The sequence below is a fragment of the Nyctereutes procyonoides genome, unplaced genomic scaffold (genome assembly GCF_905146905.1).
Source record: "Nyctereutes procyonoides isolate TBG_1078 unplaced genomic scaffold, NYPRO_anot_genome, whole genome shotgun sequence".
In the NCBI taxonomy this organism is placed as follows: domain Eukaryota; kingdom Metazoa; phylum Chordata; class Mammalia; order Carnivora; family Canidae; genus Nyctereutes; species Nyctereutes procyonoides.
In genome coordinates, this window is record NW_026575036.1 from 20,796,543 (window position 1) to 20,823,319 (window position 26,777).

The 26,777-nt window shown below is 39.8% G+C and overlaps 1 protein-coding gene across 3 annotated transcripts in view; it reads right to left on the reverse strand.

The window, feature by feature from the left end:
- The window catches only part of PRICKLE1 (prickle planar cell polarity protein 1), a 112,821-nt gene that overhangs the window by 42,519 nt on the left and 43,525 nt on the right, over positions 1–26,777 (reverse strand). The window contains exon 2 of one of the 3 annotated variants that reach the window (XM_055318718.1): positions 3,697–3,778. The exons of the other annotated variants lie outside the window; for them this stretch is intronic. The gene's annotated coding sequence lies outside the window, so the exon portion shown is untranslated. The remainder of the gene's footprint in view (positions 1–3,696; positions 3,779–26,777) is intronic. 3 annotated transcript variants of the gene reach the window in all.

Consider the following 26,777-nt stretch of genomic DNA (forward strand, 5'->3'; position numbering starts at 1 on the left):
GGCTTTACCAATAAAGTCAGGGGAAAGCTTCAATTTAAACACCATTGACTCCATACACTGTGTTCTCAAAAGACAGGGTCTCATTACTCTACTAGGGTGAGGAAGCTTGCTGGGGTTAGGTGGTGGGGGTGGGGTGGGAGGATGGGGGGATGCAGTTCCACTTCAGGGGTTGCATGCTTAGTCCATAATTAGAATGGGAGAGAGGGAGAGAGAAAGAGAGAGAGAGAGAGAGAGAGAGAGAGAGAGAGAGAGAGAGAGAAAGAGAAAGAGAACTATGTCCACAAATAACCCAGAATAACCTGCAGGTGGTCCACACGGATTTTGCGGATGGGGATAAAAATCAGATTACAAGACTATACTGGCTTGCAAGATGCAAAGGAAAAGCCTGCAGGTATGAGGTTAACGGAAAGAATTTATTGAATTCTCTATAAGGGTCTGGCCTTATTGGGGGAGGCTCTGACCTGTTGGCTTCGTTTGTCTCACTTCCCTGAAAATCAAAAACAAAAGCCTGTATTCCCAAATCAGGGTCCACGGGGGAAAGGGTATGGAAATCCAGTATCTGTGAAGATGATTTAAAAGCTGACCTTTGAGATTCCCCAGCCTTTTTGGGGAGATATGTAGTAGAGACATCTATAAATAGCAGTATATCAAAGAAACTCAGGCACCTCCATGCTGGAAATAGGACGCTAACTGGGGGAAAGGAGGCTACATGGGGATCTCTTCTGGATCAAAGGTTAAGTTGTAAGGTTTTCTTTATTTTTCAAAGCTAGTGCCTTGGCTTTGTACACTCTAGGATGCCAGGGGTGTTTCAAAAACAAGCAAACAACTTCCCATGATTATAGGGAATCCTTTGTACATTGCAAAGGGCCCGGTGGCCTTGCTAGGGACCAAAAAGACTGTGAGGTCTATGAAACTGGAATCTGTTTCTTCTTCATAGGATCACTCGACCCTCACCAAGGTTATGCTTTTCCAGCACCAGTGCCTTGGTTCTTTTTAGGTTCCTGTCTCTGCTTCACCCCTAATGAGGTGCTGAATGCCCAACAAGATGGTCCTACTATAAACCAAACAAAAGGTTCAAAGTTCCCAGAGAGATAGATGGGTCTCTCCTTGCCAAGAAGTAATGTCAACATTTCAGTGTACGTATTACACATCCACCCCATGTACAGTGCATCCCCCGCCCTCTCTCTGCTGCACGCTCCTCGGCTCTTCCTCTGGAGTCATTTATCTTCATAGCACCTCGCCCCATCTGACGGATTTTTATTTCACACCATCATTTCATTTGGCCCTGGCTCCTCGCACCGCCCTCTGCACCCCTAGGTATGTAAACTCCACAAACAAAAGGATTTATGTCCATTTTGCTCACTGATGTAGCTCCAGAACCTGGAACATGGTAGGTACTGGATCAGTATTTGTTACGTAAATGCCTATAAGAAGCTACACTGGGCACTGGTGTCAAGGAGGGTAAGAGCTGCTCTTTGCCCTGAAATGACTCACGATCTATTCCCTGTAGATTTTTCTGCATCTTCAATGGTTTCCTCATTTATTATGCCTCTCTCTCTCTCTCTCTCTCTCTCTCTCTCTCTCTCATCTTTACTGAGTCTCTTTAAAAAAATTATTACACAATAAAACACAGCTACAATCTCATTGTATATTAGGAAGCTATTCAATTTTTTGTATGCAGTAGCCCCCAGACTATAACCATTCCAAAATACATTTGTTGCTTTTCAAAATCCTTTGGGGCGTCATCGTTCCAATAAAATAGCTGAACAGTGGTATGGTATACAAATATATCCCCAAATCATGAAACATTAATGATCTAATAAAAGCAATTAGTTTCAGGTTGCAGCAGCTGAAACTACATCTTCTATTCTGGGATTTAAGAACCTTTTCTTTTCTGCATTTCATATTTTCCTCTGTGGATTCCAGGAAACTATTAGATCCCCACCAGATAGTTCTATCTCATGGCTCTTCAACAGAAGAAGAAACCTTCATCTTTTTTTTTTTTTTTTTTATAGCCCGGAATCTCCTGTCAGGGTTCCCATAAGAAATGGTTATCCATTATTCTGTATGTTGGTAAATTGAACACCAATAAAAAATTAATTTATAAAAAAAAAAAGATAATGGTTATCCAAATACAGCTTAATTGTTGCCACAAAGAATGCTTTCCCAAATGCATGCAGACCAACAGAAACACCTTGGAAATTCAAGGGCTGATGAGATAAAATGAAATCTGAACAATTTATCTGTTACGTACTACCAAAGGACTTATCAAATTGAAAGACCCCCATTTCTTTTTTTTTAGGACCCCCATTTCCAAAATAAAATGAGAACAAAGTTTCTTTGCCCATCCTGGCCGATTCCATTTTTGAAATTTAGTTTCATTGAAATTATGCAAGCACATAGTTTAAAATTCAAACAATTCTAAAAGACTTGTTTCGAAAAACATCAGTCCCCTGTTTCTCTCCTGCTTTGCTTCCCCAAAGCAACCACGTTCATCTCTTTGTATTCTTTTACTATCCATCTCCACTTACTCTGGGTAGCACAGAGATACTAGTATTTTGATTTCTTTTTATTTATTTTTATTTTTTTTTATAAATTAATTTTTATTGGTGTTCAATTTACCAACATACAGAATAACACCCAGTGCTCATCCCGTCAAGTGTCCCCCTCCGTGCCCGTCACCCATTCACCCCCACCCCCCGCCCTCCTCCCCTTCCACCACCCCTAGTTCATTTCCCAGAGTTAGAAGTCTTTATGTTCTGTGTCCCTTTCTGATATCTCCCACACATTTCTTCTCCCTTCCCTTATATTCCCCTTCACTATTATTCATATTCCCCAAATGAGTGAGAACATACACTGTTTGTCCTTCTCCGATTGACTTACTTTGATTTCTTTTTAGATTTCATTTACTTATAAATTTATTTAAGAGAGAGCACGCGCATGTGCACACATGACAGAGAGGAGAGGCAGATGGAGAGGAAGAGAGAGAACCCCAGGCAGGCTCCACACCCAGCCTGGAGCCTGATGCTGGGCTCCGTCTCTTGACCCTGAGATCATGACCTGAGCCAAAATCAAGAGTCAGACCCTTAACCGACTGAGCCACCCAGGCAACCCATTTCTTTCTTTCTTTTTAAAACACATTATCGAACTTCAATAAAAAAATTAAAAATAAAAATAAAACACATTATTTATTAACTTCTACCCTCACTCTATACCATGCCCCTTTCATGGGAGGTAAACTTGTTGAAACCTTGCACACCTGCGATTCCATTTTATCCACCCTTAACTTCAAATGATGGAAGTTGGTGGATTACTGAATTCTAAGCCTGAACTGATTTCTCCCGAGAATTCTGGAGGCACTGCTCTGCTATCTTCTAGCTTTTAGTGTTGTCATTCTGATTTTTCATCCTTTACATGAAACCTGTTTGCTTGTTCCTCCTTTGGGAGGAAACAGAAAACCTTTTACGTTCCCCACATTCTAAAATTACCTGCGTCGGGATCCCTGGGTGGCGCATTGGTTTGGCGCCTGCCTTTGGCCCAGGGCGCGATCCTGGAGACCCGGGATCAAATCCCACATCGGGCTCCCGGTGCATGGAGCCTGCTTCTCCCTCTGCCTGTGTCTCTGCATCTCTCTCTCTCTGTGTGTGACTATCATAAATTTAAAAAAAAAAATTAAAAATAAATAAATAAAATTACCTGCGTCAGCACCTCGGCCTGTGCCTCTTTTCAAACACTGCACTGGCTATTTGGTGGGCCTTTCAATCCAGAAATTCATGTCCTACAGTTCAGGAAAATTTATAGAATTATTCCTTTGGTGACATCCTTCCCTTCATTTTTTCCTCCTTTTTTAGATGCTGGATCCCCTGAACCAGACTTTCAACTTTCTCACCTTTTCTCTCCTGTTTTGCATTTCTTAGTGTTTTTTACTTTCTAGGAAATTTCCTACATTGTAGCTTCCAAGACTTCCGGTGAATGGTTTCCATTTCTTCTCTCTTATTTTTAATTTCTAACAGCACCTTCATTCACCCATGAAGGTTCCTTATTTGTAGCATTCGGTTCCTGCCTGCTGGGTACAATATGTTCTCCTTTCCCACATGATATTAAATTTATATTTAAGTATTTTTCACCCTACGTAGTATCTGTCCTACCTGTTCTCTCTCTCTCTGCTCATTTCATATTAGATATTTCTTCCAGTATCTCATGATCCTTCACTATCTGTTCATATTTCACTAAAAAGCTGATTGTAAGCTACCTGTATTTAGGAGGTTGGGGCCAAGGAAAGGGAGCTTTTTCATTCTGTCTTTACTCTAAACTAAGATATTATAGGTTGGGGTGTTTCATTGGGGAACCCCCAAAGTCAGTATCTTTAGTTTTTGGGTTTTTTTTTTAAGATTTTATTTATTTATTCATGAGAGACACAGACTGAGAGAGAGAGGCAGAGACACAGGCAGAGGGAGAAGCAGGCTCCATGCAGGGAGCCCATTGCGGGACTCAATCCCGGGCCTCCAGGATCACACCCTGGGAGGAAGGCAGGCACTAAACCGCTGAGCCACCCAGGGATCCCAGTATCTTTAGTTTTGTGTCATCTTTACCCACCGTTCAGCTAACCAGATTCCTGTCTACAGGGTAAAACCTCGATGGAAAACATGGAAGCCAAGTTGAGGCGTCTTATCTGATTCTTCTGGTTTTGGTTAGGTACCTCTCCCTCAACTGCCTCAGAGGCGAGACAGACTCTGTTCTACCCTCACCTAAGTATAGTTTCTTGAGCCTTTGGGGAGTTCTATGGTATAACTCAGACTGCTTCTCAACTTTCTCCACTTCTATATTAGGATCTGCCTCCTTGGGTCCCCCCTCCCCCGTGCCCTTTTTAAAAGATTTTTATTTATTTGAGAGAGTGAGAGAGAAAGAGAGAGAGAGTGCACACAAGCTGCGGGAGGGGCAGAGGGAGAGGGAGAAGCGGACTCCCAGTGAGCAGGGAGCCCAACACAGGGCTCGATCTCAGGACCCCGTGACCATGACTTAGGTCAAGGCAGATGTTTAACCGACTGAGCCACCCAGATGCCCCCGCCTTGGGTCTTCTAAGTCAGTTACTAATTATCCTGTTTTCAGCCTCCAAATTAGTTATTTTCTTCTTTCCCATTCTCCTTGGTTGTGTGGGTCATCTCTTTTTTAAAAAAGATAATTTATTTACTATTATTTTAGTGAAATTTTGAAAGAAGACAGAGCCAAATATGTGTACTCAATTTGCCATCTTTAACCAGGGGTCCTTATTTCATTTCTTCCATGGGCTGGTTTTTAAGGCCAACTACCAGCCTCAATGCATCCTCCTAACTCAAGGACACCTTGCAGTCCCTGAGGTCTGAGTCTGAAGGGAGAGGAGAGGAATTTTCAGTGGATAAAAGGCAAATGTATCCTTTGATACTTAACCAACTGGGCACTTGAGAAGAAGAGTGGGTTATTTTCTTTGGTAGTCTGAAAGACGGTTTTCCTCTACATAATAGATGCATTTCTTTCTGCCCACCAGATAGACATGAATTTCTGGAGTTAAATGCAGGAGTTGAGAAGTCTCAGGACGTCTCTTCTAGACTTGAGCTTGTAATTCTAAAAATAAGAGATTTAAAAACCCAGCCTGATACCATGCTTTCATTTCATTAGCATGAAAACTGGCTTTACTGTAAATATTGGTTAAATTAAAAGCATCAAACATTTTTGAGGATAGATATCTTGATAACACTATGATTGCTTGCCTGCTAACTAGAATGATTTTTTGGACCCTGGAGAATTTCTCATTTTTTTTTCAACTGAAGTGTCTCTCCCTAATAAGTACAAACAATAAGTATACAACATGCTGAAATCCATATGTTATGGATTTTTTAACGAAGCAAAGTTATTTAAGTTCTGACACTGACAACAGCTGCCGTCTTAATTTGAAAGTGTTAAAAATAGCTCAGTCATCCTTAATTTTCCTATATTTGTCCTTGCATCTGTCTTCCAATTTTAAAACTAAAATACTGTCAAGTTCACCAATATAAAAGTTATAAGATGAATTTTAATCCTATTTTTATTTAAAACTTAACTATACTTACTATTACCATCCAGTTAAATGATCTTGAAATTTATTTGGCAATCATCTTCTCACTGAGGCAGGAATAATACATCTTATACGTTTCAAAAAGCTAGCAATAATATCCCTGTAGGCTCTGATAAGCTAGAAGTTGCACTTATTCACAGGATAATCTTGGTTCATTTAACAGCAATGCTGCTCACCAGCTGTGCTAGCTCCCAGTACCTCTGTTTCCCGTTCTCTAAAATGGCAGCAATAATAGCACCTACATCATGATGTTGTTGCTGTGGGCAATAAGGTGATTAACACATACAAAGCACCATGCCTGCAGTGAACTGTGGCTTCATAATTGATCATTTCCTGCTTTATTTAGGAAAGTCAGATCCGAAATGTTGCAAGAAGGGTCACATCATTTCTCTCTTGTGGTACATGACCCTCGATTAGTAATCATTATCATCTATAATACTGAAAACTCTCTTCAACATGACAAATTCTTTTTTTTTTGTCGGGAGGGGGATGGGACAGAGGGAGAGGGAGAAAAAAATCCCAAACAGGCTCCATGCCCAGTGTAGAGCCTGACTTGGGGCTCGATCTCATGGCTCTGAGCCAAAATCAAGAGCTGGACACTTAACTGACTGAGCCCCCCAGGCCCCTCAAATGACAAGTTCCTAGCACCACTTTTCTCATAGCACTTTCCAGGGAACTAAACTGTTGCCTCCATTATGTGGTTAATAGGTATTTACTGAATTTTCAGAACTAGCTGTAGACTTTTATCAACTAGAAGAGATTCTTCAGACCTTTGTGGCTCAATGTCCTTGATCAACTCCATCCCCTCCTCTGATCTGGGTGAGCAAATATTGACCAATCGTGGTGAAGGTAACAAAACAGCATTCCTACACTTAGTAAAATGGCCTATTCTTTGACTAATCCCCAGCTGGACGAACATTTACACAAAACTAGTCTCCATAATTCTAAACCAGGGATATGGTAGGTGAGGAAGCACCTCCAGAAGGAGTAGCTAAGCTAAAAGGGATGGGGCGAAGTTGGAGACCTTAAAAACAAAGCTGAACTCTGAACCATGGCTGTGACTGTTTTAACCCAACATTTACTTTATTTAGCAATTCAAATTACATTAAAGGAAGACCCATGTGTTTAGCAACACAGGCATATGATTGAAAAAAGAGTTGAGAGGGACACCTGGGTGGCTGAGTGATTGAGTGTCTGCCTTCGGTTCAGGGAGTGATCCTCGGATCCAGGATCTAGTCCCGCATCCGGCTCCCTGTGGGGAGGCTGCTTCTCCCTCTACCTATGTCTCTGCCTCTCTTATTTATTAAATAAATAAATCTTTAAAAAAAAAAAAAGTTGAGAAATACTGATCTAAACCATAATTTATCAATCTTCCTTGTCCCTACCAGTAGCAGTAGTGCAGCATGGTGTATTTCTACCTGCAACACTGCCTGCCCCTACGGCTGCTGTGGTGCCCCTTCCTGCCACCGCTGCCTTATGTAGGTAACCATATGTCCCATTTCACCCCAGAAAAATCTTAGTTTGTGCCTCTTTTCTAGGCACAATTATTGACAGTACCTTCTTTCACCCTCTCAAGTGGCCAGGTCTGGATGATAAACTACAAGGTCACCCAAATCTATGGGTTACCAGATTTATGATGGATCTGCCGTCATTGAAGTAAGAAGGTTATATGGAATCTCCACAGGAACATGGATGGGTCTCCTACTACACATTGGGCACTGAGTCTCTCACCACTCTTCCAACATAATCTAAAATATGGCAAAGAAACAGAGCCTTGGCGGACAATGTCCATGAGAAAATTAACAGATAGTGGACTTTGCAGTAGGACATTTAGAATGCGGACTCTCCCATTTACCAACTTCATGATGTGGAACATGTCATTCCATTCTCTCTGAGCCTCTTTTTCCTCAACTATGCAATGGAACTGTAAAATTTCCTTCACCAAGTTGTGATGGGGATTGAATGAGATGATGCATGGAAAGTGCCTAGCACAGTGGGGAGATGATATGAATAAGGCCAATGGCAAAGGGCTCTTTATATTGTTTTAATTTAATTTAGGCCTCCCTTTAATTCATGTGCTGTCTACATTAATCTAACAATACATTTTCAATTTGAAAGATTTTTAACTTAAAGTTCTTTAATTTAGGCAGAACATCAAACTATTGATCAAATTTGGCTGGTTAATAATACAGTGAGGTATCTGAGGTATTGCAAACCTGAATGAGAGCTTCAAAGAAATTTCAGTATGTGCACAATCTGAATCAGATATAATATCATGATGTGTGCTGACATTTACTGGGAGAAGGATAAATGAGTTAAAGATATATCTTACAATCCATCTAGGCAATTTATATTACATTAGTATAAATATTAATTATATAATTGAAAGTCAAAAGAATGATGGCGAAAAACTTTAGTCTTATTTTGAGAAAAATTGAATTTCTTTACTAATTATATATTTAATGGACGAAGGAAAATACCTTTAAATTAGGATGTAATTCAATCTCAAAATGGTTGTAAACAGAATCTAGTTAAAAGAGGTAACAGGAGAAATTAACCAGCCAGGCAAAATTCAGAAGAAATGCTTTTCTTGAAATCTATCCCATTTCTTCTAGAACTGAGAATGTCTCCTATGAAGACCATATCTCTACAAACCAACAGTGAAGAGTAAGATAATTACCCTCAAAACAAGCTAATTTGGTTTTAGTCATATAAATATTGCAAGTGAAATCAGTGGTTTTTAGGATGGCCACTTTCTACTTCACTTATACAACTAGAATAATGTGGAATTATAAGACTATAGTCCATCTGTAATAGAATCAGAACAAAGTGGCACAAATTTGACTGATTTTTTTTTCTCCAATAATCTAGGCTGTATCTTAGCCTTGAAATTTGCAAATTAGGTACTGTCAATCTGGTTTCTAAATTATATCACAGCATGATCCACAAAATTACCATCTAGATGTGCCAACAGAAAGGCTATTTATCTGAAAACGTATCTTGTTTTAATAAATGTAACACACAGCCAAAAAAGATTCTAAAAACTTTAAAATAAAAGCTGTGTACATCTGAAGCTAAGATGGCCTGGGTCATGTTAATAGCACCGCATGTGGCATTTTGCCATGGGAAACCCACCACTGCCTCAAGTGAGTTTTATTATTTTGGTGGCTGGACAAAGTTTTAGTTTTTTTTCATTAGCACATAGAATCTTTCTTTAAAGCAAGAAATTGGCAAATTTATTTTTAAAGTGGATATGTTACATAAATTTGATCTTAAGGGATCTAACAATTTTCAGTGAACTCTCCTGAAGAAAGCAAGCTTTGTGCTCCTCTGTCCATTTTATCCGCAGCCACTTTAACAGAAAGGCTACCCAAGTCCCAGAGCAGTTCATAGGAGTTTAAAAAAAAAAACAAAAACTTCTTAGAATAAAAAAAAAAGTTGATTTATTCTGAAAGTCCCCTTCAAACTTAGAATAGCCATTTAAAGGTTACCCAAGATGCCCATTTTCTGAATTTTCTTCAAGTGCAGGGCAACTCTTAAATTTTGGACAAGATGGGGGGAACCAGGTCTTTTTTGTGCTACATCATAGCGAGGTCACCTGGTAAATATTCCAACGGACTATTTTTCATGCTACTGCATTTGTTCCCAGCCCCATTTGAATCATAAGTTGATATTAACCACGTCTCTTGAGTCTTCCAACAACCAAGAAAGAAAAGGAGGGACACTCTGATGGAGGCAGTGGATTTTCACACATGTCGTTCACATACTCAGTGTTTCAGATGGCTCAAGAAATGCCCAATTATAAATACAAGCCCTCAAGGTGTATTAAAGGGTAAAAATCTAGGGTCACATTATGTAGTACAGGTGGAAATACAGCTATAAACACCGAACAGGTGATTTGGATAAGCCTGTAACTTTTATCTATATGCAAACTTATCCAGCAAGACTCTCCCATCCCATACTTAAACAAAATTAAACCTTGTTAACCACAAAGTTCAGAATAAAGATCTTTGATGTCAAACATAGCATTCTGAAGCAAGTTTTTATTAACTAGGCATTTTGTAAATAACATTTATCTTCAAAGTACCAAACACAGTACCCATTCCCAGGCAAATAGTACGTGGTTAGGAACAACTGTGTTGAATTAATTTACGACCCTAAACATTCTTTCCTCTGAAATATATTTTAACACTTTAATTGAATCGACCATGGCTTCACTGAGCTAATCAAAGGCACTTCCTATCTTTAAGCTAATTTTATTTCCACTAAAATGACCTATGCAATACGTGTAATTTGAAACAGCAACTACATCTGAAATACAGAAGCTCTATAAAATGTTGTTTTGTATAGAGTATTTGATTATGAAAATCAAGGCTACTCTAGGGCACTGCATGTTATAGAGAAACAAAGGACTGGTAAGTGCAAGCACCTGAATTTTAGCTATGTAATCTTGAGGGTTTTTTCCCGTAATTTTTCTACTAATCCAATAGATTTAAAGTGTTCCTGAAATACCGAAAGATGAACTGAAGTTAAACCACTGAATAAAAATTGTCAGTGCTAACCACTATTACATTTTTAAAATATTTATATTAAAATTCTTCTGTATCAGTTGTGATCCTTTCTAGAATAGATGTTTGTTTGAAAGATAGTGAGACACAGTGGTTAAGGACATGGGTTCTGGACACTGGAACGGGAATAGTAATGTAGAGGGCAAAAGAGTGATGGAAATGTCCTTTAGGAATAAGGAGGACAAATCTGGGCATTTTCCTACCTGGAGAGTAGTGAGGAGGTTCCATGGAGCACAAGTGCAAAAATGGTGTATAGAGACGCATGCAGGAATGGGCTGGGACCACTCTGCTAGAGACTTGCCTATGAACTCTCCTAAGTAGTGACCCACTGGCATGTTCTGACAGGGCCAGGCCATGATCAGAATTGCCTCTTAGAATGATGACCACGGCCACAGTGTGGAAAATGGTTCAGGAGAGTCAGAAAGACCATGTAGGAGGCTGTGAACTAATGATGATGATGCTTTAAGCATGGCAAGGAGGATGACAGGATGATTGGAAGGGCAGTTCCCAGACAGAACCAATAGTCTATGGTGCTTGAGGTGACACAGGGGTGACAGTCAAAGATGATGTGTCCAATGTGAAACTGTGGACAAGCATCACCTCTACACATTCAGGAGACTAAAACAATTAAGAAAAGAGATGAAGGGCAGCCCCAGTGGCTCAGCGCTGTCTTCAGCCCAGGGGCTGATCCTGGAGACCTGGGATCGAGTCCCACGTCCGACTCCCTGCATGGAGCCTGCTTCTCCCTCTGCCTGTGTCTCTGCCTCTCTCTATGTCTCTCATGAATGAATAAAATAAAAATCTTAAAAAAAAAAAAAAAGAAAAAAGATAAAGTCATATGGAGCCACGGCGAAGTGTAGAATTTTCCTGGAAGAGAACTGCTTCCTCTGCCCTCTTTCCATGGTGGAAGTGGAGATGGAGCTCAAGATTCACTTAGCAGGAAACAGGAGGAAGCACTATCAGAAGCCCTGGATCAGACAAGGACAAGTATTCAGACTTCACTGGGATCCCTCGAAGACTTGGTTTGTGTCTGGCCTGGAGAGGGAACTTAATAAATGTTTGTTCGTTGACTTTGTTAAGCACAAAGCAAATGAAGTAGTGGACTGTGTCTCAAAATTAACTGAATCTTCTGAACCCACCTGTGCCTTGATTTCTTCGTTTATAAAATGGAGTTGAAAATATTAGAGGGGCGCCCGGTGGCTTAGTCGGTTAAGCATCTGCCTTCGGCTCCAGTCATGATCCCAGGGTCTTGGGATGGAGCCCCATGTCCAGCTCCCTGCTCAGTGGGGAGTCTGGTTGTTCCTATCCCTCTGCCCCTTTCCCCACTCATGCGCGTGCATGCAAGCACATGCTCTCTCAAGTAAATAAAATATTTTGAAAGAGAAAATGGTAGAAATTAAAAAAAGAAAATTTGTGAAATAAGTAAGACGTGATTAAGAAGTATTTATGTTGGGGGGATCCCTGGGTGGCTCAGTGGTTTAGTATCTGCCTTTGGCCCAGGGCGTGGTCCTGGAGTCCCAGGATCAAGTCCCATGTCAGGCGTCTGCATGGAGCCTGCTTCTCCCTCTACCTATGTCTCTGCCTCTCTCTTTCTCTCTCTGTGTGTGTGTCTCTCTCATGAATAAATTAATACAATCTTAAAAAAAAAAGTATGTTGGGAAAAAGGTAACTAATTCTGTATCTAATGATACATAATCTGTGAAATATTTTATATATACTCTGTACTATTTCATGTCTATCTAAACTTTTACTATCTTTTTTTGCCATAAAGCAATTAAAAAGAATAAAGTGCAAGTTTTCTCAAATTTATATGGGAAAGCTACATTTGTACATAAGTCTTAGCTGTGGCAAGGAAAAATACTTGTTTCAAGAGGGCTCCTAAATTTTGAGAAAAACAGCATTTGCAAGAAGTCTTCATACTTCAAAAGAAAAGAACGTAATACTGACAGCCTGGCTTTGTATCTGCCTTTAAATGTCATTTCATTATAAAACATAGTCTATGGTGCTTGAGGTCACACAGGGGTGACAGTCAAAGATGATGTGTCCAATGTGAAACTGTGGACAAGCATCACCTCTACACATTCAGATTAAAACAATTAAGAAAAGAGATGAAGGGTAGCCCCAGTAGCTCAGCGGTTTAGTGCCGCCTTCGGCCTGGGGTATGATCCTGGAGATCCAGGATCGAGTCCCGTGTCGGGCTCCCTGCATGGAACCTGCTTCTCCCTCTGCCTGTGTCTCTGCCTCTCTTTCTCTCTGTCTCATGAATAAATAAATAAAATCTTAAAAAATTTGTTTTTGATTTGCCAGAAATTTTTATATTCTATCAATAAGGTAGAATTTGATGTATTCAGATTATCTGTCATCTGTGGTTTCAGTTATCCACAGTCAGCTGGGTCCAGAAGCAGATGATCCTCCTTCTGACACACTGCCAGAGGGTCAACAGTCGCCTCATGCTGCATCACACTGCCCACATCCTACACCTCACTTCACCTCGTCATGTACACACTTTATCATCTCCTATCATCACAAGAAGGGTGAGGACAGGACAGTGAGATATTTTGAGAGAGACCACATTCACACTCTTATTATGCTATGTTGTTATCATTGGTCTGCTTTATTATTAGTTGTTGTTAATCTCGTACTGTGCCCAATTTATAAATTAAACTTTATCATAGGTATGTATAGAAAAAATAATATATACAGGGTTTCATACTCTCCACGGTTTCAGCCATCTATTAGGGTCTTGGAATGTATCCCCCATGGAGAAGGCTGGATTACTGTATAACAGCTAAACTCCATTTGTCCTTTTTTTTATATTTAGTTTTTTAAAAATTAAAAAAAATAAAAATAAATTTTTAAAAGATTTTGTTTATTTATTTATAGAAAGCAAGAGTAGGGAAAAGGGCAGAGGGAAAAGGAGAGAGACTCTCAAGCAGACTCCAGGCTAAGTGTGGAGCCTGATGTGGGTGGGGCTCAATCCCACGATTCTGAGATCGTGACCTGAGCCAAAATCAAGAGTTGGGCAGACCTACTTGGCAAAATCAAGCTTGGGTGGACCTAATGAGCCACCCAAGCACCCCAACAGCTAAACTCCATTTGATATCCTATAGTCCATGCTCAGAAAATATCCCTTGACACACCTATTAGAATGGCCCAAATCCAGAACACTGACAGCATGAAATGCTAGTAAGAATGTGGAGCAGGAGCTGTCATTCATTGCTGATGGGAATGAAAAATGGTACACTCTGGAAGACAGTTTGGTGGTTTCTTACAAAACTAAACATATTCTTACCATATGATCCAGCACTAGTGTTTCTTGGTATCTACCCAAAGGGATTAAAAATTTATGTCTACATAAAAACCTGCACATGGATATTTATAGCAGCTTTATTCATAACTGCCCAAACTTGGAAGCAACCAAGATGTCCTTCAGTAAATGAATGGATAAATTAATTGTAGTCCATCCAGGCAATGGAATATTATTCAGAGCTCAAAGAAAGGAGCTATGAAGCTATGAGAAGACATGGAGGAAACTAAAATGATTATTACTAAGTGAAAGGAGCCAATCTGGAAAGGCTACATACTCTATGATGCCAACTACACGACATTCCAGAAAAGGCAAAAGTACAGAGACAGCAAGTAAGATCAGTGATTGCCAGGGGCCTGTGGGGAGGGACAAATTGGCAGAGCACAGAGGATTTTGAGGACAGTGAAAAAATTCCATATGATACAAACGGATGGATACATGTCATTACACACTTGTCTAAACCCATAGAATGTACAACACCAAGAGTGAACCCTAATGTAAACTATGGACTTTGGGGCATGACAAAGTGTCACTGTAGGCTCATCAGCTGTAACAAATGTCCCCACCCTAGCAGGAGATGCTGGGGGGTGGTGGTGGTGCATATGCGTGTGTGGGGGCAGGAAGTATATGGGAAATGCTTGTACCTTTCCCTAAATTCTGCTGTGATCCTCAAACTGCTATGAAAAAAAAGTCCTTTTTTAAAAAAAAATCTATAGAATGTGTGAATGAAATCAAGAAATAATAATCACATACCTAATATGTATGTGTGAGCTATACGATAAGCGTGTGGATGGGCTGTGCTATTTAAGCTTTAAAAAAGACTGCACGGCTTCTTCATCATCATGGTTAGAAGACAGGTCTTGTAACATCTCAAATAAATCTCCACGAAGAAGCTGAGAGATGATTCTCTGCCCCTAGAGTCCCACTACGAAGAGAAGCCTATCTTGAAAATAGCCTCTCTTCCTCTGCTCCTTTTTTTTTTTTTTTGTAGTGGACGAATGTGTTAGATTTAGACTTTTTGCTCTGTGGCATTACACATGGAAACATTTACAAAATTACACTAAAATAAATGGCAGGTTTTTTTTTTTTAATTAGGAAAAATACCTAGTCCTTCAAAACTAGATATTTTTCTTTGATTTTATTTGTAATCAAAATACTTCTCTGGAAGCATTTTCTGTAGTCTTAATTACTCAATTAAACATGTTCCTATGGAACTTTTATGTCACTAGGGCACGATAATCCTGCAGATGGCAAAGGTTTAATACCGAATTAAACTAAGCTATTAATTATATACACAAGTTAAAAGAAATCTAAATGAACGACCTTTTAAATTTTTTTTTCATGCTTCTAATAGGCAAAATGGCAGCTGCGTGTCTGCTTACCCAGAGTCAAGCTAGAATAAGAGTAAGGATGAAGCTTTTGTACTTTGCTACTTGTTTACTTGAAATAAAATGTTATTCTTTTATTTAAAATGTCACCTTTGAATATCACATAAAGTGTGATTCTTACAGAAGCCAGGTCATCTCAGATCTGCTGCTACTATATTTGACTGAGATTGAAAACTATCCCATGCTACAACATACTGTACTCTCATGTACATTCACTGAGGGGCCGACCATGAAGAGTATAGATTGTGTTCAATGAAGACACATTTTAAAATTAATAAATGGAAAGAAAGACTTTCTCAATCAGATGGCAAAGTGGGAAAAGTTTACTGCAAATTAGAAATAAAAGAGCTCTGTAAACATTTTTTTGGAAGATTACCTATTCCAGAGGGAAGATAAAGCAACTAAATAATGATCCAAAATGTATAGATGGTAGGCTCTCAGACAACATTATCAAAAGCAATAGTTCTTTTTGTGTGCGTGTGGTTTTGAATACTCTTCTATTGAAAATTAGTCTTTTATTCTCACTCATAAGGAGAAAAATCCAGCTTGGAATATCTGCTTAGAAGTTGGGGAGGTTGATTCTTCAAATTCTTTAGACCCAAAGTTAGGAAAAAGGAAGAATGTGCCAAGTGGGATTACATTATGGATTTTTCTTTCTTCTTCTTCCACTGGTGGACAATGTAATTTATTAATTTTAAAGAAGATTTATTTATTTGAGAGTGAGAGAGAGCACAAGTAGGGGGGCAGAGGGAGAGGGAGAAGCAGGCTCCCCAAGGTACAGGGAGCCCAATGTGGTGCTCGATCCCAGGACCATGGGATCCTGACCTGAGTCAAAGCCAGGTGCTTAACCAACTGAGCCACCCAGGTGCCCCTGAAATTTATTATTTTAAATCAAACACTGACAGAGAACCAGAAACACTTCTTTTTATACTTTAGAATGCCATGAATCATTCCCCCTAAATTATATTCAAGTCACTATTTAGTTCAATAAATCCTCAACAAGGCTAAATTATTGAGTCAAACATAAGCTCTGTTTCTTGAACTGTCATTTTCTTCAATACCCAGGGGATGAGGAAGAGGGTTCAGCAACTCCTGAAGTTTTCTGACATTTTCCTTGAGAATCCCTGAGACACCTGAGAAAAATGCAAAATGCAAAAATCCTAAGGAAGGAGGGAAGGTTTTACAGAGGCTCTACTGGCCATGTGATGCAAAAACTTCAGTATATTTTATCCAATATTACAAGAAAAGTACAACTTTGTTCATCAAATATATGCCCTATTGCTAAATATCCTAAGGTTTTGTTTTTAATATGCAATGAAAAATAGTGTTAAATAGTGTTAGGTTATGCCTTTATGCAAATAATAGATCAAATATGTTGGGCCTCAGATAAATGGTCTTTTAAGCTCATCGCCATTGCATCATAGTATGATAGAGACAAATCTGAAAGGTTTCAGACTCTGTACCTTGTCTACAACCAACAACCTCAAGTCTATGTGTTTTTTTTTAAGATTTTTATTTATTTATTCATGAGACAGAGAGAGAGAGAGAGAGAGAGAGAGAGAGAGAGAGAGAGGCAGAGATACAGGCAGAGGGAGAAACAGGCTCCATGCAGGGAGCCCGACGTGGGACCCGATCCAGGGTCTCCAGGATGAGGCCCTGGGCTGAAGGCAGCGCTAAACCGCTGAGCCACCTGGGCTGCCCCAAGTCTATGTGTTTTAATTTAGGAGGGAGTATAATGCTGAATTCCAGCCCTTATACTTAGCAATTCACATATAACAGGTAAATTTAGAGCAGACTTTTCAAAAACTTAATCATAGCTAAGTTAAATTAATTTGAATATAGTTGTTATAGGTGTTTTTGATTCAGTGTAACATAAGCAATTGCTAATGACCAGAAATCATATCTTTCTCTATAAGGAAAATGAGAACTAAATAATGAGAAGCAAAAAGATTACTTATTTCTTCATTTATTTGTAACATTATCTCTCATCTAAAAATTTCTGCTCTCCCAGTAATTCTACTTCTAGCAGTAAATCCTAAGGTAATAATCAGAAATGTGTAAAAGGATTTGTATAGCGGGTGTTCAGAAAGTAATTTTAATACTGAAAAATAAGAGGTAACCTGAAATTCAACATAATGGAACTGAATTGGTTCAATAATTATATTCATGAAATATAAATTTATGCAGCTAAAAATGACACCACAGAACCTGTGCTATCCAACAGAAATAGCATGTGAATATTTGTAACTTAAAATTTTCCAGTAGACACATTAAAAAAGTAAAAAAAAAAGTGAGATTAACTTATTAAAATATTTTTATCTAACTCAATATTGCAACGTGTAATCAATATAAAAGTTAATAGTTTTAGGGGCACCTGGGTGGCTCAGTGGTTGCGCATCTGCCTCTGGCTTAGGTTGTAATCCCAGGCTCTGTTTCTCCCTCTGCCTTGTGTCTGTGCCTCTCTCTGTGTGTCTCTCATGAATAAATAAATAAAATCTTTAAAAAAATAATTTTAATAAATTAAGATATCCTCCTTTCTGTACTGCCTTTGGAATCTGGTGTGGTTGTACACTTCTAGCACATCTTAATTCTAACTAGCCACCATTCTACTGCTTAACAGCCCAAGTTTCTAGTGGTTTTAGTATTGAACAGTGCAGCTACAATGTTTAGACCTAGAAAGTCATTAATAATATATTAACATTTGAAAACATCATATGACATATGTACAGCACGATTTGAATTGTATGCCTGAAAAATTCATGAACAGGAGAAAAAAAGCATAAAGGAGTATATACACCAAAATGTTCACAGTGTTTTCTGGGAAGCAGGATTATGGTTGTTCTCTTATTTTCTTTTCTGTATTTTTAAAATGTTTGACTGTATTCTTTCAAAGCTAATAAATCGCTCTGTTGATACCCTTCCATCAGCATTGATTAGACCAAGTTTATGACTTTAGACATTCCACTCTAAGAATGCGATCCCTGAAAAGTGAATTTGTTCTGTTATTTCAGACTAGTGAATACAAATTTCACTGTCCAAAGAGAATAATTTGCCACTATGAACAAGACTTATATTTTCAGCACAGGCCCTAACATTTGCCCCGTAAGTGTGGTGTGTGTAATTATAGCATAAGAACTGTGAGTAAATTATTTTGTTGCCTGTTAAATAACCGTTTGTTAAGTCTAGACAACAATTATAAATAGCCATTATTTATAAAGTTTCCATTCAAAGTACTTGGGGGATTGTATAAAAAATAGGCAATGTGACCTACACCTCCTTATATTCCTAAATTGTACTAAAAAGGAGAAAATACCTAAAATTGGCAAAGACGGTACATAACAGACAACATCCACTTTGAAAGGGGGCTAAGGGATGGCCTGGGTGGCTCAGTGGTTGGGTGCCTGCCTTTGGCTCAGGGTGTGAGCCCGGGTCCTGGGATCGAGTCCCGCATCAGGGAGTCTGCTTCTCCCCCTACCTGTGTCTCTGCCTCTCTCTCTCTGGGTCTCTCATGAATAAATAAATAAAATCTTAAAACGAAAAACAGTTTAAAAAAAGAGGACACACCCGCCTGTGAGACCTGACTGAGGGGAGGCGGTAGGCCGGAAGAAACACCTTCCTGGCCCAGGGTGGCGGGTGGGGGGGGGGCGGTGGTGCGAATTCAGGAAGTCGGGTGTTGGCCGGCCCTGTGAGGGAGGAATGCTGGAGCCACTCAGCCTGTGGGGTGCCCGCAGAGGGGCCAGCAACCCTGGCCTGGCCCTGGTTTTTATTAACAACAGTAGCAACAGAGAAGGTGTAGTAAGCATTTTCGAGAAGCCAGAGCCAGGCTGAAAGCTTCAGACATAATAATGGATCAGCTCCTCAAGTAGCCCTTTGAGGTAACTATTACTAAGTACCTGAGAGGTTAGTAACTTGTCTGGGGGGTGACAGGACCTATAAAGGGCAGGGCTGGGAGCCACTGACACTCGTCAGAGCTCTTACCGGCTTTGCTGGACTGCCTCTCCTTCAAAATTTTACACCCTGACGTCTGCTGCCACCGGAGCTGTGGGGAAAGGAGCAGTGTTTTGAAAGAGGATGCTGGAAAAACAAAACAAAAACAAAGAAACTGAGGTTTATAGTCCCAGGAGGATAAACCTACCTCATGGATGGGAAAGACCAAATTCACTGACTCTAAACCACAGAACAAGGCCAAAGAAATGTGTACAGCACACTGTGGTAGACATCTGTGGGTTTTGTCTTCCTGACATCCACTTTCCTTTTTCCTACTAAAAAAAGGTTTTCTGTGGGAACAGATGCCCCCACCCCACTCTCACTCTGTGGTGGTTTTAATGGGGCAAAGCCTCCTGTTGGCTTTAGAACAGAGCACATGACCCTTCAAAGCCAGGCAACCGGAACATTCCACCCCCGTAGCCAGTAGCTGGTGTGACTGATGGCATATGAGCTCAGTCTGGGACTTTCCTGAACTACGGAGAAAGACAGACAGGTACAGCTGCTGGTATGCACACCTGCCTCCATGTTGGACAACGCTGCCTGAGCACGAATCCAGCACACGAGGAAAATGGGCCTCGAGATGAAGAGACGGAGTCTTTACGGATCCCTGAGCACAGGGATTCCAACACGCCAGCAGCAAGATTTACTCCTAAACTCTTCAGCTGAATGAACCCACCAATTCTTTCTCAACTCTCTATGGATTTTCTGTCATGGATCAGAGGCAGAGCAGACTGGATAGAAACTGGGGTCAAAGGCAGGCCAGTGTTAGGAAACATGGCAGATAGGTGGTCAGGAACATCCTAAATTCTATGGCCTTTGGAAAAACTGTCTGAGCACTCCAGTGGTTGGAGTGAAACTGTTCCTCCTCCTCCTCCTCCTCCTGGGAGGGAGGCAGCTGACAATGTGGGAAGTGCAGGTGCAGACCACCAGCCATCAACATCCCCTTACCGGCTGCTCAAGGTGTGCCACCTGGAGGGATAACAAACATGGCCCCGTTCCGCCACCCTCCCCCTCCGCCCCCAGGGAGCTCATCAGCTACTTAGAGGGCAAAGGCAGGAGGCACAGGTTAGCATGCCTGCATCATAATTTACCTACACACTGAACCCAGTGCAGTAAAATCAGCACTAGATTAAAAAGAAATCTCTTGGTTCTCTGGTCTAGACATAAGTATCTTCCACTGAACTGCGTAACGCAAGACCTGGCTGCGCAGAGGTCAAAAGATAAGGAGGTCTGAAAGACGAACACTCAGCCCGAGGAGCTGTACCAGGAGCAGCAAGACTCAGAACTGGCACCGAGGGAATCGAAGTGCACGCTGGCCTACTGCCAGAAAGGAAGTTGCTAAAGAAAGAAATCAAAGCAGGAAACTGAGGACAGAATGGGAGGGGGGGACACCACAAAAGAGGGCCGGCATTAACAATGCCTCTAGCTGCTACAAAATCACCTCAGCTCTGGGAACTTTCTTGGCCTCTACCAGTCTGGGCTCCCTGTGGCTAATGTCTCCTCCTGACCAGTGACTGTATTTCCCCCAGGTTGATTCTACATCAAGCAATCTCCTTACTGAGGCTGGACATTGACCATCCTCCCAAGCTCAGGCTCTGGGGCCTAGGAATGAAAGCAAGAGCTCTGGGGTTCTGGATTCCCTCCATTCCTGTGGGGTCCAGTCCTCAGCAATGGGAGTTCTTTGCGCCCTCTCTCCCAAATCTCCAAAAGCATGTGCAGAAGGCCCTGGCTCCTGAGTTCCTGAACTCTGTACACCTGGCCGAGGCGCCACTATCTCCTGGGGGCCATCTGATGCGCCGGTTGCCTCAACTGCCCCTGAGCTCGTCATTGTCTCCTACCTCTTCCTGTTTTTTGCCCAAATCATGGAAAACTTAATCCATTTTTTAGTGGGGATGGGGGTACTCTAAGTATATATATGATTAGCAATGCTCTTTAATCAACTGGTAAAATTATAAGTATTCACCTATGGAGTTGTTTTGGTTCTTCTCAGTTCTTTTTCTTTTTTCTTTCTTTTTTTTTTTAAGATTTTATTTTAAAGTACTCTCTATGTCCAATGCAGAGCTCAAACTCACAATCCCAAAATCAAGAGTTGTGTGCTCCAACGACAGAGCCAGCCAGGCACCCCTCTTGTCAGTTATATTCACAAAATCTCAACACAAAGATCTTATTTAGGATGCTGTTAAATTAAAACACCTCACTCGGGGCACCTGGGTAGCTCAGTGGTTGAGCGTCTGCCTCTGGCTCAGGGCGTGATCCCAGGCTCCTGGGATGGAGTCTCACATCAGGCTCCCCACGGGCAGCCTGCTTCTCCCTCTGCCTATGTCTCTGCCTCTCTCTATGTGTCTCTGATAAATTAATAAATACAATCTTAAAAAACAAATAAAAGTAAATAAAGCACTTCACTCAATACAAATATGCCTACTGAATTATTTCAGTTTTGCTCTAGCTGGGGCCTGAGGGGGTACTATTCTTGAACAAATTTACCAAGGAACAAAAAAGAAAACAGAATAAAACAAAAACCCAGTGATACAGACCAAATCTAATGGACTTGAATAACAGCTCTGTTTGGTTATTCCAGTATTCATTTAAGCATCATATTCATTCATGCAGCAAGTATTTAGTGAGTGTCTACAATGTACCAGACAGTGATCTAGGCCTTAGGATACAGCGGGAACAAGACATTTTCTGAATATTTCATACGGGCTGATTATCAAACCATGCTCTCCTCCTTGGGGAGCCACTAGTTAGTAAATCCATCTTTCACTCCTTCCTGCCTTGATGACTTGGCCCACAATGTATTCTAAAAATGGCATGTCAAGACTTGGTTGTTCAAAGAAACGTTCTTTCCACAGAAACAGTCTGTGACAGTCATTACTAAAATAAAAACTGATATAATCTAATCCAACCCATCATCTACAGATGAAAAGGTGGTCCATATAGATAGTGTGTGTTGAAACACTCTGATACCTTTTGATTCTTAATCCAATGCTCTTCTCCTGCACTGTCCAATATGGTAGCCACTAGCCCCTCGTAGCTACTTAAATTTAGATTTGGAATTAAAAACTCAGTGCATCAGCTGCACTACCTACATTTCAAATGCTCAGATGCCACAAAAGCTAGTGGCTATCACAATGGAAAGAAAAAAAAAGTTATTTTCATCACTGTACAAATCTCTGTTGGACAGTGCTGTGGGGTCTAAACCCCTCTGCTTGCATTATTCTAGCTCAGGGTTCCTCCAACTTTAATATGCAGAGTATTCACCTGGGGATCTTGCTAACATGCGGATTCTGATAGAGTAGTTCAGGGGTGGGGCCTGAGATTCTATAGTCCTAATAAGCTCCAAGCAGGAGAACTTCTTCTGGCTTGAAGACCACACTTGAAGTGTGGAGTATTAAGGTGCCAGCTCCGTACTGCAGTTAATACTGGTTTAGTGCCCTGATACTTTAATGGTTAAATAATTTTTTTTTTGTCTTCCCAATTATGTTTTAGACTCCTTAGGAGAGAGCACTACTCCTTCTTCTTCACATCTCTCATCAGAGATGCAGGGGTGCATGGGTAGTCAGTTTTCCTGTCTATAGGTACATCACATTTGGTAAATTGCTTTAGTGTTACATACAAATACACTTTTTCTTCTTAAAAGACATTAGGTCCTGAATCTAGCCATTTGAATGCCTTCAATTCCTTAAAAGGAAGACACTGGTAGCTATACAATGTCAACTTCAAGAAAGCACATGGGAATTAATCCTTTTTAATGGCCTTAAAATGAATCGTAAATTTTACTAGAGCCTATACACTTGAGATAATTTGAGAAATAGCTGAGAAAAATCTATGATGTATATTTGATAGCTGAAGGGATGCTAAATAATCTATAATTACAAGCAACTGAATAACCAAACTTTATCATAAAATTAGAAAATGATTAAAATACTTAAAAAACAATGCAATCAGTAATTTTAAATGTGTCATTATATTACGGAGACCCCACATCCTACCCTGAAAATAGTGAGCAACCCTTATTAATGGGACAGCTGACAGTGGTTGTGGTATGAGCAGTCACCTCTATAAATTCTTTTCATAGCTTTCTATCAGCTATTTCCATTTTTCTAGAAATTTCAAGAATCACTATTTTTAATCAGTTATTAATAAGAAGTTCATAGTTAAGTTTAAAAGATCATTTTCGTATTGAAAAGTCACGTCCTGATGCATTAAGTTTTTAAGGAAATAAGAACCCTTTGTGCCTTCCTAAATGTATTCCTTACAAAGCAGCAAGAAAAAGAGTTTTATTAATGCACAAGACTGAAAGAAATGTCAAGTATGCTAGAGTTCTGGTTTTGATTTTGGCCTTCAGAGAAAGTTAAAGAAGCAGTGGAGCAGAGCTCTTTAATTACAATCCAATGTCCTGGAGAAGAATATTTGATATCTCTTCCAGTTGGTGTTCTAGCTGATATGAGAAGAAAATCAACTATGACGAATACAACATGAAATCATTCCACCTAGTCAAGTTAATCAGGATTATCCTGTGTGTATATCACGAACCTCCCTGGTTGTGTTCAAGAGCTTGTTTGACAAATTATGAGATGTAAATGTTTTAAGAGTTACATCAGTACTTTTTTTTTGTTACATAGCCTAAGCCAGTACAAGTTTGTGCTAAGATTCCTCAAACTCCCACTTCACTTTAGGAGGGTAACTAAATGACAGCATTTTTTTCAGCCAGGAGGAGAATAAGCAACTCCGACAGGAAGATGGCAGGATGATGGTGGAGAGCTTGGGTCTGGAGTTGCTGCCTGCATGCCAATAATTCTCCACTCAGTCACCTGGTCAGGCAGACCTGAGGAACATTAGCTCTCTAAGACTCAGTTTCTTCATCTATAAAATGGGAATGAGACTAAGGTTGCTGGGAGCACTCAATACAACACTGACCGTACGACACTTACCACAAGAAGCAAATGCTTAGCTAATAAGCTTCAAATGAACATTAATTAGTTATATTAGATCTGAGAGGGATTTATCATAACTTAGTAGCCGTGAAATATCTTCCTTCACCTCTATAGTGCCCCTTTAAGACCCTTTACTTTATGTTTGTATTTAGAAAACTTCCTTTAAGATACACAAAATACCTGTTTAAGAAATGAAAGAGGTGTTTGGGGATTTTTTAGAAACAATGTATTATCTGCTTGCCCAGAATCGTTCTATAGCCCCCATTCAGAGATAAAACAGTTCAAAGTCTCTTAACAAATGGAGTGTAGAGGGAACATATCTCAACATAATAAAGGCCATACATGGCAAATACACAGATACTCAAAGGTGAAAAATTAAAAAGCTTTTACTCAAAAATCGGGAACAAGAAAAGGATGCCCACTCTCATCACTTTTATCCAACAGTTTCGGAAGTCCTACCCACAGCAATCAGACAAGAAAGAGAAATAAAAGCCATCCAAATTGATAAGAGCAAAGAAATGGAAAGATAGTCCATGCTCATAGACAGGAAGAATTAATACTGTCAAAATATCCCAAGCAATCTATAGATCTAATGTAATCCCTATCAAAATACCAATAGTATTTTTCGCAGAACTAGAAAGAATAATCCTAAAATTTGTATGGAACCACAACAGCCAAAGGAATCTTGAGAAAAAGAACAAAACTGGAGGTATCACAATCCTGGATTTCAAGATATATGGCAAAGCTACAGTAATCAAAACAGTATGGTACTGGCACAAAAACAGACACATAGGTTAATGGAACAGGATAGCGAACCCAGAAATAAACCCATGCTCAGATGGTCAGTTGATCTATGACAAAGGAGGCAAGAATATACTACAGGAGAAAAGACAGTCACTTCAATGAATGGTGGTGGGGAAGCCGGCCAGCTACATGCAAACGAAAGAAACTGGACCATTTTCTTACACTATACACAAAACTAACTCAAAATGGATTAAAAACCTAAATGTAAGACCTGAAACCATAAAACTCCCAAAAGAAAATGTAGGTGGTGATCTCTTAGACGTAGGCTTTAGTAAAAATTTTTCTGGATATATCTCCTCAGGCAAAGAAAACCAACAAAATGCAAAGGCATCCTACTGAATGGAAGAAGATATCTGCAAATGATATATTTAATAGGAGGTTAACACCCAAAATATATAAGGAATTTATACAATTCAGCACCAAAATAACAACTAGTCTGATATTAAAATGGGTGGAGGGCTTGAAAAGACCTGTTTCCAAAGAAAAAATACAAATGGCTAACAGACACATGAAAAGGTGTTCAACATCATTAATCATCAGAGAAATGCAATCCAAAACCAAAATGAGATATCACCCTATGCTTGTCAGAAGGGCTGGAATCAAAAAGATAAGAAGTAACAAGTACTGGCAAGGATATGGAGAAAAGGAAACCATGTGTAAATTGGTGAAACCACTACAGCAACAGTAAGAAAGTTCTTCAAAAAATGAAAAGTGAAAATACCATATGATCCAGTAATTCCACTCCTGAATATTTACCCGAAGACGATGAAAACTTTAATTTTGAAAACACATGCACCCTATGTTTATTGCAGCATTATTTACAAAAGTCAAGATATGGAAGCAACCCAAGGGTCCATCAATAGATGAATGGATAAAGAAGATGTATATATATATATATATATATATATATATACACAATAGACTATTACTCAGCCATAAATGAAATATTATCATTTGTGATAATATGGATGGACCTAGAGGGTATATGCTGTGTGAAAAAAGTCAAAGACATATACCATACGTTTCACTTATAAGTGGTATCTAAACTAAAACAAAACAAAACAGAAACACTCTCATAAATACAGAGAACAAACTGATGGTCCTCAGAGGGGAGGGAGTGGGAGGATGAGTAAAATAGGTGAAGAGGACTAAGAGGTACAAACTTGTAAAATAAGCAAAAAAAAAAAAATTCGAAGATTCAGTACAATTTCAAGAAATATATTAATATCCCGATACAGCCAATAACATAAGATGCACTCTTCTAGAAGATAACAAAAGTCATGGAGTTGGTGAAGTAAGGTCTGGACAACCCGGGACAAAGTAGAAGTTGGCAGCTAAATGTATAATTTATATGGTACAGAGGAAATTTTTTTATTCATTCAGGTCAAAAGAGGATTGTGTTTGTCTTTCATTATCTAGTTTGGTTGTTGCCTACACAAGAATTGTGCTAACTCCTCTCTCTTCTTACTGAGGGTAGAACTGACTAAGGTAGAGCAAGAAGGATTTTCTTCACTGGGGAGAAGGGACATGGTCTCAGCAACAGTCACAAAGGCTGGTCAAATTCCTGTCATCAGCCAAAGAGCCTGTGTGTCAGCAGTCAGGCGAGAAGGGATCAGATGCGCACACTTCCCATATGAGGTTGACCTTTCTCTGGAGGGAGAGCAATGGACCTGTTCATGTTTAAGATGTTTAACA